Here is a 16,253-nt window from a genome sequence, read left to right on the forward strand (position 1 = left end):
CCTAACAGTCCAATGGAATACTAGTCAGCAAGAAAAAAGGAACAAACTATTGATAAATGTAACAACAAGGAAAATCTCACATGCATTGTGCTGAATAAAAGAGGCCAGATACAAAAGGTCACATAACTATATGATTCCATTCATATGACATTCTTACAAGAACAAACCTATAGGGACAGAAAATATCAATAGTTACCAGAGTAGAATGTAGGAGGAGGAATTTACAAAAGGATCATGAGGAAATTTTGAGAAGTGGTGTAACTATTTTATATCTTGATTGTAATAGTGGTTACATGACTGCATACATTTGTCAAAATTCACTGCACTAAAAAGGGTCACTTTGCTGTATGTAAATTTTAACCTAATTTTAAAAATGGGAAAATAAACTTTCAAAAAATTAAAGTGTAGGTTATAACTTATTAAAAAATCAATGTAATCATCTTATAAGACCGAAAAAGAAAAACTAGATGATAATAGATGCAGAAAAACAGATGACAAAATTAAGATATATTCATGACGAAATTTCTGCGAACTAATGATATAAGAGAATTTCCTCAAGCTATAAAGACATATTTTAAAATCCTACAATTAAAATTATATTTAATGGTGAAAGACTGAATGCTTTGGCTCTAAGATCAGGTCTAGAGCAAGGATGTCCATTCTCATGAGTTCTATTCAACATTGTCCTAGAGCTTCTAGCTAGGGCAATGAGGCAAGAAAGAGAAATAAAATCCTGTGAATTTGAAAGGAAAAGGTAAAACTGTATTTGTATATGACACAATATATCTATGAAGAAAATCCTGAAGAATCTACTATAAAGCTACTACATATGAGTTTACCAAAGCTGCAGGGCACAGATATAATAGATTATAATTCTGTTTATTAGTAAGTGTTCCTACTTATAAACAATGAATAGCTGGAACTTGAAATAGAAAATACCATTTGGAATGGTATAAAAAGTGTGAAATATTTGGAAATAAATTTAACAAAATACAATGAAAACACATTTGAAGACCATTTTCATTATGGAAAGCAATATTTTTTAGATGTCGATTCTTCCAAATTGACTTATACATTTAATGTACCGTCTCAGTGAGGGTTTTTGCAGAAGTTGACAAGCTGATCCTAAACTTTGTATAGACATGCAGAAGATGCCAAATATCCCAAACAGTTTTTAAGAACAAAGTTGGAGGACTTAACATTACCTGATTTGAAGATTTACTATAAAGTTATAGAGTCCAGAAAAACATACCCACATATATACACGGTCATTTGATTTTGACAAAGATGCCAAGATAATTCAATGTGGAAAAGACAGTCTTTAACAAACGGTGCTGGACAATTTGAGTATTCACTTGCTGATACATGAACTTAGACCCTTATATAACATAATATACAAAAATTAACTCAAAATGGATCAAGACCTAAATGTAAGGACTAAAATTATAAAACTTCCGGAAGAAAACATAGGAGAAAATCTTTGTAACTTCAGGTTAAGCAAAAAACTCTTAAATAGGACACAAAAAGCATAAACCATAAAGAAAAAATGATAAACTGGACTTCATCAAAGTTTAAAAAAAAAAAACTGTCTTGGAAAACAAGAGAAACAACGGAGCACACAAGCATCCCCTGCAAGTTCAATTCCCACTGTGGTTCGCACCGCAGGACCTCGTTTCCTCACGGCGTCGACCCAGAGTTAACGAGGGACGTCACTGAACGCTGGACCCTTGCAGCAAAGTTCCCATCTGTGCTGAGACTTCCTGCTCACGCCCTGCCTGTCGTTCTGAATCGGCAGAACCTTGGGAAACTACCTTCGAAGGCTCCTTCTCATGCAACTCTCGGCTCCTAAGTCAGGCTGGCGAATGGGCCTCACCTCGAACCCAGGGCTTTTATTACTTATTATTCATGTTTCCATTATTTATTAATATATATCGCCCTTGCTGGCACCCCGATACATTTTTTTCACCCCCACGCGAACCTGCTCTAAGCTACGGAGAAGGACTGAACCCAGTTAGAATGCGGGCTTGACAATTTTTCTCAGGACGCGTCCCAGTTACATTCCTAACATACGGGCGGCCCAGGCCGCCTCCTCACCTCGCGGCTGCCACGCTTTCCTCGCGGTCCCACTCGCGCGCTCCTTGTTCATTTTAAGGGAGATGACTTTTTGTTAATCGTCCTCCACTCCCGGTGTGTGTGTGAGGAGGGAGAGGGGATGAGCTGATTCTGTCCCTTTTTCATCCTTAACGCCGACCTCTTCTAAATACAACGCTGGGCGAAATGAGAACACATCCTGGGTTTGTGCAAAAAGATCAGAGGCTGGGGCGGGGTGTGTATTTGGGGCAGTTGGTGTAAAAATGGTGGTTGTATCTGGGAGATGGCTACGACGAGGTGCATTATACTATTTTCTACTTTTGGGTATGTTTGAAATTGTCTCTAATAAAATACTTCTTCAGAAATCGCTAAGATAACGGAAGACCCCAAAGCCCAACGCATGTTCAGATCTCCAAAGTGAAAACCTTGGGGGCAGGGCGCCCGTCCCATTCCCCCCACTTCTCACGCACCTCCTCGACTGAACTCCGTCGTGGAGGCTGCCTCTGGTTTGTTGGTGCAGTGTAGACGCGGCAGGAGCCTAACCTTTAACTCGGGTGGGCGAGGGGGAGGGAAGTGAATAAAAGCTGCGTTGGATGATTAGCAGTGGGAAGCAAGAGTGACCTGGAGAAGCCTGGAGCGGGCCGGAGACTGGGGAGGCGGGGAGTTGAGAGGTGTGAATTTCACCCTGAGAGCTAAGACTTCCTGGAAATGTCTTTCAGTGACCTAGCTGCCCTTCCCTAGAAGAAGCAGGCTACTAGTCCATTCCGGACGTCTTTTATGCATGTAAATAAGAGAGGTCAACGAGTTCATATTTGAACAGAAACGGCACCCTAATTGGTGGTGTCTTCTGGCGACATTCTTTTGCAGGGGGAAAGAGATTATTCCTTAATGTTGATAAGCATCTAAATTTTATGGTGGGTTCATTGCTTGCGTCTACGAGTTTCAAAACTCTCGTCCTTCGAGCCGGATTCGAACCAGCGACCTAAGGATGTCTATTAACACACCTACAGTCCTCCGCTCTACCAACTGAGCTATCGAAGGGCTATCTATGAGAAATTTTACAGAATCCTTAAAATAATGTCTATCCTAATTCTGTTTTGATAATAATTGATATTCATTTTTTTAAAGTACAGTCAATTTTAAGCAGTCTTCTTAAACACTGAATGTGTTCTATGTAATGATCTAGAAAGTTGGTTTCATGGGTTTATAAATATGTGAAGTTCAATGGATTGTACATTTAAGACGTTCAGATGTTACTCTATGTGTATCCGTCCGGTCTGATTACCTCCTCCTTTTTCTATCAAAAGTGTCTAGGTTTGCTCGATGAATGATACGGTTGCCCTAAATACAGATAACTGGGTTGATGAGGATCCCAAAGTTGTGAACAGAGCAATGTCCAAGGCATTTTGGCACAATAGTGATTCTCCTTTCTGAAAATCTAGTGGGACACACACTATATTCATAACTCTAATGATGAAACATGTGGAGTGTTTTGTGCATGTGTGTGTGTGTGTGTGTGTGTGTTGATAAACAATTTGGATGGTTCATATTATATTGCATAATATAGTGGAGCAATTAAAGTGAAACAAAAACCCCTAAAAAATTTCAATGGAAATGTAAATATTCCTTTTCCAAAGCAAATCGTCAAACATTGAGAGGTTCAACAGAGATTGCTGCATGCTCGGTTTCCTTGTGCCTAAGGCAGAAATAGACACAAATGGAGAATGTGTTAAATTACCAGGAGAGACAAGTTTTTCCTTGGTAATATATTTAAGGAAAAGATTAACTGAATTTCTCTGTCAAATACCTGTGCTTATTAAAATACAATTTCTACAAAACCATATTATTGAAAACATTCCAAATTTTTCTTCAAATGGCAATTACCAATGCCTCCTAGTAGGAATATCGAGAGCACATAGTTGATATTGAACTCAGTAATTAAATCTTTTCACATGAGACACTAAGAAAATAGCATCTAGTAAATCTCAATGTTCCTAACCAAAAAGGGAATCAGCAGCTAGAGAGGAAGGATCCTAAAAAGTGGACAGTTTCTCTTGACATTGTTGTGTCCTATCTGTGCCTTGAATACCAAATAGAGAACAGCAGAGATGGCAACAGGTGGTGAAATTTCAGGATGGTGCTGGGTTCAATAGCTGCTAAAGAATTGTTGTCTCTGTTGGGATGCAGAAGCATTACTGGGGTGACACGTAGAGGGAGAGAAAGCCCCCAACAAGGAAACAGGGAAGACAAATCCACTTTCCTCCTCCTCCACGAGCCTTGCATTCTCCCTCTAGCTTCCCTTTTTAGCAAAACCTAACGTGGAGCCAAGTAGTAAATCAGCAGAGTTGTTTACAGAGTACCACCTCCTTTATCACAAGACAGATTGAAGAAGGATGAGTGTCTTAGTCTGCTCAGGCTGCTATGACAAAATACCACAGACTGGGTGGCTTAAAAAACAGACATTTATTTTCTCATAGTTCTGGAGGCTGGGAAGTCCAAGATCAAGATGACAGCCATCCCGTTCCTCGTGAGAGCTCTCTTCCTGGCTTGCAGACATCCACATCTGACTCTCACACGGCAAAGAGAGAAGGAGAAAGCGAGCTCTCTGGTGTCCCACCTTATAAGGACACTAATCCTATGGGATCCAGACCCCATCCTTACGACCTCATTAATCTCAATTACTTCCGCATTCCAAATACAGTTACACTGGGGTTAGAGCTTCAAGGTATGAATTTTGGAGGAACACAATTCAGTCCAGAGCAGTGAGCTTAGAGGTGAGTCAATAGTTTAACAACTAGTAAACCTTCCATGTGAATTTTAAGATAATATTCTTGATCTTCATTTTACCTCTGTGGAAACTAAGTGGTTAGAGAATTTAACACCTAATTCAATATTATTGGAAACTAGAACTCCCAGCTCATGGTTAAAAGCCCCCAGACGAAACAATCACTTCCAATTCACAGCCAGTCATCCTAAAGCTCAGTTCAGAGATCAGAGCTATGGAATTGGGCTACTTTCTTTCACTCCAGTTCCACACCTGCACCCTTAATAGAATCATGGAAAATAAATAGAAGAGTGAGTGGAGGCCAAATTGACTTCTGTAGCTGCATAAATTGTGTCCAGAGAAGAGTAAGGAGAAAGCACTCAGCCTATGGTGAGAAACAAGGTAAGGCTGACCCTGAGTCAAGCTTTGAAGTGAATGGTAGTTTTCTATACTCTCTTAGAACACCTGAGTTTTGAACTCTCTTATCTAAGATGGGAGGTGGGACAGGAAGGTGGAGGGTTTCCTCCCACAGAAAGTTATCCACTTTTTTGTCAGCCTTGATTGCAATGCAAAAGCAAAAGAGAAGAACAAGCACTAAAGGCATCATAAGGGTCTTGGAAAGGCCTGCTTGGCATGCCCTGCATAGCATGGTGGCATAGAGTCACTTTCTTAAATAAGATGTTCCACCTTCTCCATTTCAGTTTTGATCACCTTACCGCAATATGATTGAAACTAGAAAATAACGTTAAACCAAAAAAGAAAAAAGAGAGAGAGAAGTCTCTAACGATGGAATTTCAGGCAAAGAAGCAATTGAAGGTGTAGCTGTCAGGTGAGGGCCTTCGTATGTCTTTCCTGCAAGTGATGGGCCTCTGGCAATGCCTGAGAATCCTCCTTTTCAGAACTAGCTCTGAACAGTACCCAGCACCCAGCACAGTACCTGGTACCTAGTCCTCCATAGGCCCAGAAGAAAAAGAAGCAACTGCTGCCTTTGTCTTTTTGCAAGGACTCTGGGTCTAAGCCTGCAGCCATAATTATATTCGCTTTTCCTATTAATGTTTACCTTAGAAAAATAACTTGTACACCACTTGATCAAAATTGGGACTACAGCAGCCAGAATGAAGGAAGAAATTAACTGGGGCGCAAGCCTCCTGGAGGCCATGTGTCCATGGACAGTAATTTAAGAAAAAAAGCCAGAAAAAAAGCGGATCTTAGGGGACATTCATAGGGACTCTGGAGTATCTGTTCCCTGCGCAGGCGGAGTCAACTGATGGAAAATTTAGGTGTGCACGGATCGGCAGGAACTATTAGGAAGGCCAAAGCTGAGCCTCATTGCTTGAGAAACTTGATTTTCCCTCCTGGATGTTTCTGCAATTTCCTGCCGGTTTCCTGTTTCCGTAGATAAGATTCCAGTGGCAACGTCTTGCCTAATTTCAAAGACAGGCGTTTCTGTGGACTCCACGCCCTGGTCCACCTGCACTCTTCAATCTTCTCCCGACAGGATGCAGCACCATAGAACAGGTTATAGGTGGCCCCGAGGGGCGGAATTCGTCATGGGGCTGTTTGATCACCATTGATTCGCAGTCCCGCCCTTCATCTCCTTGGCTAACGCGGACTACAAACAGGTGGCAGCCAATTTTGAATTACTTCCAGATATTAAAGTGTGCAAGGGAGTAATGGGGCTACGTCGAGGTGGGGAATTAGCTCAAATGGTAGAGCGCTCGCTTAGCATGCGAGAGGTAGCGGGATCGATGCCCGCATTCTCCAGTTTTATGTTTCCCCCCTTTGGTCTTTATTACCGTGCTCCTATAAATACCTTGCCAGTTAACATTACCAGTTAATGGCCAATCATTACACAGAAGACTTTTCCTTCAAGAGCCACGTACTCAAGGTTACCTCACCTTCCTTGAGGACCCACGTACTGTGAAGATACTTCGGCTTGTGACAGTACTAGGATAGGCAAGATTGAACTCTTTGGGATTTTTCTCACGTTTTGCAGATTTGAATATTGGTCTCGCCAGGTAGATTTACAAATTTACGTTTCAACTATTTATGCGTTAATATTACATTTTCAATTTTCGGAATCTATTTCCCACATGTCCGACCCATTGGGGGCCACCTCAAGTTCTTACAACTGGAATAATTTCCATTTCTTAAAGAGATAGTGAAGAGCCAAAGAATATGTAGGTATGTTTGAGGTTTAACATTCACTCTTCCTCTTCAGGAGTCATTTGGCTGTATATTCGGAGGTGGTGGTGTTGTTGCTGCTACTAATACTGGAATATGGCAGAATATGGCCCAAATATGGGAGGGAAATTGCGCCGCAAAACCTATCTGGATCGGAATCTATGGTGCCGCGGCAAGAACCACGACTATCTAATAAACTTGGCATCCAAGGCCCAAAAGTCATCTTTGAAAAGAAAATTGGGCCATTTTGCCCCCAATTCGCTTTCAAAAAGCAAGGAGTTAATGGGGAGCTACCAGTTTAGACCAGTCTTTACCCCTCAATATGGGTAGTTTCCAATGCTTGTTAGGCCGGGGTTCTAAAAACACTACCCTAATTCAACAAACCTGGGTTTCTGTGTTCTGTATTAGCTCTCCAGGTGGTTCTGATACACACCAAAATTTCGGAATTATTTACTTAAAGAATAACAGTTCTGAATCATGGGAAGGAAGACACAAGAAATTGCCGGGCACAAAGTCCACAGACAATTCTTCCCTACTTTGATTTAATATCTTCGAGTTGAGGACTCTTCCTTAGGTATTCGGGACCACATTTTTGAGACACGGTACAAGTGGGATTAATATATTTCAATGAGATTGGCACAAAATTAGCAAATGTTTTCTATTGTTAAGAGAGAGCTCTACCTTTTGAGCTAATTCCCAGCATGAATAGAAAGTCCTATCCGTTTTTTCCCTTGTTTTATTTTTTTCTCCTCAAATTTTTGTTTCTCTTCTAGCGGTGATTCTCAAAACTTGCAGCACATTAAAATCACCTGGGAGCTTTTAAAACTACCAATGCCTAGGTCCCATCCAAAGTGGCCCAAACGTAACTGCCTTGTAAAATCTTTCCAGGTCATTCGGATAACCACCAACTTTTCTCAGCCAGGGTTGAGAGCCACTGTTAATTAATTAAACGGAGAATCACGAGCAGTGCCGCTGAATTTTATCTCGCCCCCCAGGTGGTGGGCAGCTGCATCCCTTGAAAAAGAACCTTCCCAACGATAAGGAGACTAAGCCCACCAGGGGGCGCGCGTGCCCCACCAACTACCACCGGGTCCGCTTCATTCCTACCAGCCCGCCCCTCTCCCTGGGTCCGGATTCCCTAGTGGTGGGGCGAAGACTCATCTCTGGACCCCTAGCCCAGGGGGCCCGCCTCTGATCCACCTCTTCTGGGCTCAGGACATCTCTGCGCCGACAGCTGTATGTGAACTATGGGGCTGAAGTCTGATCGCGTGTATTAATAATTGTTGCGGAGAATAATAATTTGAAAAATTAGACTTGCTGCGCAACAAGAATAATGTTAAATAGATGCACACCGAGGAAATGTATAACTGAGATGACTTTTTGAGGGTGGGCATGAAAAACAACGCAAAACATTGACTCCTTCGAGCCGGACTCGAACCAGCGACCTAAGGATGCCTGGGAGCTTCACACTACAGTCCTCCGCTCTACCAACTGAGCTATCGAAGGAATCACACTCTTTCGCTTACCCGCCGAGGATGCCATCTCTGCATAAGGTTGGGAGACCGTAGGCGTTTGCTGCTTCATTTGCTAGTGTTGCTGACGAGTTTGCTCTAGCCGCTTCCGTGTTTTTGTTGTAAGCCAGCACCCCTTCGGAACTAACACTCAAAGGTCCCCTGCCCTGGACCAAGAAGAAAACGGGAGCACGCACTGATTTGCTAAAAAGGAAAATAAAATGATAAGGAGACACAAGAAGTGATAACGACTTGGCGATGAATGTCTTTTAGTGTGATGAGTGAATTTAAATAACCAATTTTGACTGCACTTATAAATAGGCTTTGAAGAACTTTAATCTGCAATTTTAAGAGGATAATTAACAAAGGAGAAGGAGGAGGAAGAAGAAAGCAAGCATACGGTTAGACTCTTCGAAACCATACTAAAATGTTCTTTAATGGACATTAGTCCCTACAGATAAATCAGACTATCACACTAATTCTAAACTCGGCAAAAATCTGTCGATGAGGAGCTAAAACAATATATTTGTAAATTTTCTATCTTAACACACTATAGAAAGTAATATTCAAATGCTAGTTAATTTTGCAAAGTGTAAGTTTCTAGTCTAGTTTTGTTGAATGTTTGAATAGCTCAAAATGGCTATTACAGTCTCCTGTTAATCAAATCTACTTGAGGTGGCCTCCCACATCAGGATCTGTTTTGTTCTTCACCTTCAAATAAATATCGTTACATTGTCATACAATAGAGCCACACACAAAGGGCCAATGATCTCCCTTAAGTAGAACATTAAGACCAATCTTCACTCCTCTATGGCACAAAGAAAGATTTTGTTTTTTCTGAATAAGAAGTAAAAGCAAGTTGCTAATTACTTAATTTGGCCATTAACTTCCTCAAATCTTCCCGAAACCGTTTTTGGGAGGGCCCAGCCTAAATGAATTAAATATAAAATTTTACCTCCTCCTCAGCTCCAATTGACTGAATAAGTTATCCCATTTTATAGATATATTTAGTATTATCCATTTTGTCAAAGTAAACACTTTTCAAAAAAAAATGCACGGCTCATACAAATGTAAAAAAAACTTGCCAAAAGATTTATTTTATTAATTAATGAGAGAACCAACAAGATGGTAAAACTGGTTCAAAGAAATTATTTACATTCAATGAAAGAAACAATGCTACGGTTAACATTCTAAATTAGATACAGAAATGGAAAATGCCCTACAGGGCTAAAACTGTTACTTTTTCTACAGGGCAGAAAACAACTACATCTTTACCAAAGTTCATTTGCACCACTATCAGTTATCTACAAACTAACATTTACCCTTACAGAGGTGAAAATAGTCTAATCAAAAGGGCCTGCCACTCTCCCCACAGGCCCTTTCTTGTGAAAGAAAATAATTGGGTCCCCTCCCACCTTGTCAAAACAAAGTTACTTACTGACAGAGCAGCAGTTCTCCAGGGGGGCAATTTTGCGCCGCACCAGGGGACATTTGGCAATGTGAGGAGACATGTTTGATTGTCATGATTCAGGAGGTGCTCCTGGCATATAGTGGGTAAAGGCCAAGAATGCTATTGTAGGGGAGGAGGACATTTCCTCTCCCCAAATGGGGGTTCGTCTGGCCAGAGAACGAATTAAATTCACAGGAGACAGAATAGCAAGAGAAAATTAAACAAAGCTTTATGAGGAACCATGGCCCAGGGCCTTTCTTCCCGAAAGAAGAAAGGGCACCGAAGAAGTGGGGTGCACATAGTGGTTATATAGCCCTAAACAGGGTGTTTCACATATGATTGAAATGTCCCTTTTACAATAGTCACGAGGCCGCTCTGTCAGCACAGCGCTTGATGGAAATGACAGATAGGTCTGCTGTCCCAGTGAACGCCGCGGGGTGGCAGGTGTGTTGCCTCAGGCTGGGGGTGGGGGGGTCCACAGATGAGCGCCTCAATCGGTTCCCAGCCTAAAGAAAGATGCTTAATCTTTAAGGAAATGCCAAAGTTGGGAGGGGGAGGGAATTCAGTTACAGGAGGTTACGAGACTAGCACAATAAAATGCAGATTTTAAGTCCTTGCCTTTGGTATTGATTAAGAGTTTTTAGAGAGAAGGTCATCTCCTTTCTTCTTCCTGGTACAGAGAGGGAGGCACCTTTTACAGATAGAGATTTACCTTACAAATGTAAATGTGTCCTAAGGAAGGGCAAGTTCCATTCCTCAGAGCCTCCTTCCCTGTCCCAGTTTATCAAAAGCAATCAGCCTCAAATAATCCTGATGCCAAAGAGACATATCTTGGGGTGGCCAACCTCAGGTCCCCACACTATCAAGGATCCTACAAGGCACAGGACAGCCCCTACAACGAAGAATTTTTTATCCAGTCAAAATGGCACTAGTGTTGAGGCTGAGAAACCATGCCCTAGAGAATGAAAATAATTCTTAGGCAGACCTGTTAGCAAATGCTCTAGATCTAAGATGATGATATTGAAAAGTTATGCAGCCTTCTGTTTATTTTTCTATTTTATTGCCTATTTCCAAGTTTTTGTGTGTTTTTTTAATCTAAAGGCTGGAGAAGGCCTGGAAAATACAATAAATGTATATTTTGAAGTCAGTATGAAGTTTTTTTGAAAAATTAATTCCATTCATTTATTTTTGGGTTTTTTTATATTAGTGATACATACCCCGTCACTCAATCTGTACCTTTCCCTGATCATGCACAGTCACTTTTCTAAAGTTCCGAGTTCTTTCCCTTAACATTTTCTTAATCTCTCTTCTCAGGTTCTACAGCTACCGCCTCATTTAGACCCTCCGCACCTTCTGACTGGACTGCTGCAATCACCTTGTAATGGATCCCCTTGTCCAGATGTGTCCTTTCTGTTCTGTTCTCCACACAAGCGTCGAAAGGTCTTACTGAGAGGAGTGTGAGGCCCACGAGATTACCACCACTAAAAGAAGTCCTTGCTTCCTGCCACTCTCCCTACAGGCCCTTTAGTGTGAAAGAAAATAATTGGGTCCCCTCCGAAATGAAAATTCATTCACAGGAAGGAATGTGAACCCTCTTATCAAAAGTCTGATCTACCACCAGAACCATCCAGTTTACGACGAATTTGATTTCATGAAGTCTGGCAAGCACAAGTCTTTGTGATAGTGGATTGGGGTTCATACTTACATGACTTTATGTGTAATCCTACACCCGCCTTAAGAGACAGGATCCATGACTTCCTTCATTTTCTCTGGTTCCACAGTATAGAAGATTCAGATAGAGAAAGACAGACATGCCTAGGGAGCCTTGAGAAGAGGAGGAGTGGGGACAGGCGGTAGATTGGAGGGATTCTGAGGGTGTGTGTGAATCACCTGTATCCTTGTAGGTCAGGAATCATATCTGATTCTTCCACATATAGCTAGAATTCTATGTATTTTCAAAATAAACTAGAACTCTGTGAAAACGGGAAGAAGCAAGAAAGTTTTTATGTCCCTATCTTTATCTGCCTCAAAAGCATTCCCAGATGCAGGTAGGAGATGAATTTCGAGTCCTCCTCCCTACCCCTCTCCCAACCCGGCGAGAGAAAAGAGAATCAGCCTTGCGTGTTCTGAACACAGCGGCGGTGCCGGGAGCCGAGGCCGCAGGTGAGTGTGGGCGCTCGGAGCTCCCTGATTTAATACTTCGGCAGGCGACAAGAACTTTAGAGACGCAGATGCGGTTTAGACACACACAAGAAAAGCTTCGCCAGGTCCCCCGTGCACCTCGGCGGGAAGAGCCTCCGTATCCCCGCGCCCCGTTTTGGGCTCCGGACCCGGAGGCACTACTCCCTCTCTTCCGCTTTTCCTCAGCTTCTTCGCCCGCCCCGCCCCGACACGCTTTCTTTTCCCCTGCGTTGGGCAGCGGAGTTACTTTCCCGAAGGGTGGAGAGGAAGCTGGCGTCCAGGAAGCCCACGCCGAGCGTGCTCCACGGCTCGGCCGGCGGGTCACGTGGCGGAGGGCGGTCACGTGGCGGAGGGGGCGGGGCCTGTTTGCGATGCCGCGGAGGGGTCGGGCCGCTGCTGAACTCAGCCCGGCGGAACTGAAGCCCCGTTGATGGGGCGAAGAGAGGACTTAGTAATACGCTCTGTGCATCCGAGTAATTATCAGTCAATAAGTGTCCTTTTGTTTTAAACGCGGCCCAGGTTGCAAAGCAACAGATCGTTTATTCACTGACTTCCATTCATTCACTGATCTGTTCATTCAGCAAAGGTTTACTGTGCGCCTGCTGCGGGCTGGGGGCGGAAGCTCTGCGTTCTTTGTGATCTGGTGGTTCCTGAGGGTGAGGAAACCGGAGTACTGACCTCCACGTGTCCGGCAGGACTTGGTAATTATTGCAGCAGCGCGGGATGAGGCCAGAAGAACCCCAAGTGGAGACTGCTTGTGTAATGCGGGAGTGAGTGCAGAACAAATTTCTGTGAATTGTATTTGAATAGTTACTGTATTGTGATACTTCAAAAAAAGAATAAATATGTATTGAACGACTCGTATACACAGACCCCGTTGAATACAATTTAGAAGTGAGTAATGAATTTCCGTGGTAGATTATACAGGACCACGACAGGTTACTTAGTAGTAGTGTATATGATGTAATGAAAAGAACCAGGCTGTGGAGCCACTTAGGGCACTTTTGAATACTGTCTCTTATTAGCTGTGTGATCTCTCTAACTTCCTTGTGCCAAATGGGGATGATGATAATAAAGATAATACAGATCCTATGGGGTATTATTGAGAATATCAAATGAAATAGCATTTGTAAAGCACGGTGCACGGGTCATCCCTACAGGCTCAAACAGGAGAACCCACACAGTGTTTTGAAAGGCTTTCATCTGGACCCCATCTTTGGGTAAGTTAGAGTGGAAATTTCGAGAATACACTATATGAAGCATAAGAGTAACAATTTAATCCTTAAAACAACAGGTAGCAAACAATGCCACAGTTAAGTAGATGGAATTTAGACTACCTGAGTGATCAGATTTGGGTGAGATTCATTAAGGAGGGCCTCCTAGATCTCGTGAAAATTTTTAGAGAGGAATTTTGAAGGAAGTGATTGATCACAATCAAATTAGACAAAATAGAGATATTTTTAATTGATTCCAGGATCATGTATATGTGAGCAAGGTCAAAAGGTTACTTGATATATTTTTTTTTACATTGGGCTCAATAGTCATAATTGAATGAAAACTTCAACTGTTCGAGTTTTGTAACGAAAATTAATGAAAAGAAGTAATATGTACACAACAGTGACCTTCATATTAAAAAACGCGTTCTGAGCACTATTCCAGGCACTATGCTAAGTGCTGGGAATGTACAGAAACAATACAGTCTCCCTAAAAGCTGTCAGAATTTAAATCTCAAAGAATAAGTTTGAGTCGGTCATGGAGTAATGGTTTTCAGCTTGGAAGTTTTGGCTCAGAATTCTTGGTATTTAAGTTAATGAAACCTCTCTAGTTGGTAATTTAGTCCATACTTTAAGAAAAGTGTATGCTGCTAATGTAAACATTTGTTTTTTTATAAAAAGTCCTGGGATTATTTGAACTCCAGACTTCAGCTGATTATAAAAATATGTGCTGGAACACAGATGGTGAAAATGACTAGACAAGGCAAAGCTAAATTAATCATACTTGCCAACAAATGCCCTGCCGTAAGGTAGGTCATTCCTTCATTCCTTCTCTGATATGCTCTTTAGATTGATTGCAAATATCTAAGACGAAGACTATCATAAGACGGTTAAAATGCACATTGTGCATACCAACAGACATGGGATTTCCAGGAGTTTTTCAAAGTAAAATTTAACATGTTTTTCCTTGTTTTTTTTTTTTAAATTGATTTGTGGCTTCTCATTCCTCTATGATTTTTGAAAAGATATTCTATACTAGAAGTGTAAGATAAGAAAAGAAAAAGCCAGAGGATCTAGGAATGTAAGACAAGTTAAGTCCATAAAACTTAGCTAGACATTAGCTAACCATCAGGAAAAAATATATAACATTTCCAAGTACGTGATATGTACTAGGCATTACACACACTTTACTGACTGAGGTCAGGGGCCTTCTGTTCTGTTGTGTTCGTAGTTAGCTCTCAAGCAGATAGCATAGTGCCTTGTGTGTGGTAAGGTCTTAATAAATAACTGTTGTTATTAATGCATAATAAAGAAATTTTAGGGAATAAAAGAATGATCATATGTAGTTCTCTTGACACTATGTGAGGTGGGAATTAATATTGTCAGAGAGGTAACTTGTCCAAGATTTTATTGCTACTAAGAGGCAGCATCACAATCTGTTCAGACTTCAGAGGCAGCCGTCTGATGCCTTCACCTGTTGATGCTGAACACAGCAAATGCATGCAGTGAAGAGAGTCAGGTAGCTTGGTTGGCTCTTCTGGAGAAAGGGTACAATGTAGAGAAATGCTGGAGGAATTTGAGTTGCAGAAGAATTTGGTGAAAGATAATGTGCATCAAACTTGAATGAGAGAACCCATTTTCTGATTATCTCCAATCCTCTTGGCTGCATTGTCTTTCATACAGTCCTCCAAAATAATGTGGGGACTTTTCCCTGGAGAGACCTTATTACAACATGGCTGTTCCAGGCCTATCCTGACTCCTGGTCCTTCTTCACGGTGTAGCCTTTTGAGACTGGGTAAGATTGCTGGCTGCAGTGTTCCTTTTTTTGTTTTGTTTTAGTTTTCTTCTTCTTCTTTTTTTTTTTTTTTTTTTTGAGGAATCTTAGCCCTAAGCTAATATCTGCTGCCAATCCTCCTCTTTTTGCTGAGGAAGACTGACCCTGAGCTAACATCTGTGCCCATCTTCCTCTACTTTATATGTGGGATGTCTGACACAGCATGGCTTGACAAGTGGTGCATAGGTCTGCACCCAGGATCCAGTCTGGTGAACCCCAGGCCAGCAAAGCAGAATGTGTGAACATAACTACTGCGCCACCAAGCCAGCCCTGACATTTCTCTTTTGTTTTACACCTACTTAGTTATTAGCCAAGATCTGGAGGAGGCAATTTCCTGTCCCATACTTGGATTCTTATAGGTGTTAAGGAGAGCTGTCCTTTTTCTGACCTCTTTTTATTTTACTGTTTTCCCTTTCTGAAGCCTGTCTGGTGTCCACTGTTTGTGCATTTAACATTGATATATTTAAAATGATAATATACGTCCCTAGAAAGGTACATATTGATGGGATTCAGGTATTATGTCCAAAAGGTGATTTGTGTGCGTTGAAAGTACTCACTCATATTATCCTGATTCTCATAAAAGCCCTATAAGTACACAGAACAAGCATTACACCCCTTTAATAGGAGACTAAGATTCTGATAATTTAATTGATTTGTCTAACACCAAAAAACGTTTAAAGTGACAAAAGCTATGTCTAAAACCTATAATCTTCACTCTTAGCTCAGTGTTTTTTTCATGCTCTCTCCGCACTCATATCTGCTTTTATACCAACCAGCACAGAAACAAGATTATAAGGTCTGGTGTGCCATTCTTTTTTGTGTAGTAGGTTTATGCTGCTAATCAAGTTCATCACTATTTTTACTTTTCCGCAATAGAAAATCAAAGTGAGTTTTATGGTCTAGTGGCTAAGATCAGTGGGTACCCTGACAGTGGCAACAACACTAAATTGGGTACAGCTTATGGAAAAGTACTAGGGCGTGCTGTCATTGATCCATGTGTGAGCACCTTGAGAAAGTCTAATTG

General features: G+C 41.6%; 3 non-coding genes across 3 annotated transcripts; 1 reads left to right on the forward strand and 2 right to left on the reverse strand.

Moving 5' to 3' along the window:
- Positions 1 to 3,045: 3,045 nt before the first annotated feature.
- Positions 3,046 to 3,132, reverse strand: TRNAY-GUA (transfer RNA tyrosine (anticodon GUA)). Its single transcript is given in 2 exon segments — positions 3,046 to 3,081; positions 3,096 to 3,132. It is a non-coding gene; the product is annotated as a tRNA-Tyr (tRNA).
- Positions 3,133 to 6,546: 3,414 nt separating this feature from the next.
- TRNAA-AGC (transfer RNA alanine (anticodon AGC)) lies at positions 6,547 to 6,619 on the forward strand. The gene has a single exon. It is a non-coding gene; the product is annotated as a tRNA-Ala (tRNA).
- A 1,837-nt stretch (positions 6,620 to 8,456) lies between these two features.
- On the reverse strand, positions 8,457 to 8,545 carry TRNAY-GUA (transfer RNA tyrosine (anticodon GUA)). Its single transcript is given in 2 exon segments — positions 8,457 to 8,492; positions 8,509 to 8,545. It is a non-coding gene; the product is annotated as a tRNA-Tyr (tRNA).
- Positions 8,546 to 16,253: the final 7,708 nt, after the last annotated feature.

The sequence above is a fragment of the Equus asinus genome, chromosome 8 (genome assembly GCF_041296235.1).
Source record: "Equus asinus isolate D_3611 breed Donkey chromosome 8, EquAss-T2T_v2, whole genome shotgun sequence".
NCBI lineage: Eukaryota > Metazoa > Chordata > Mammalia > Perissodactyla > Equidae > Equus > Equus asinus.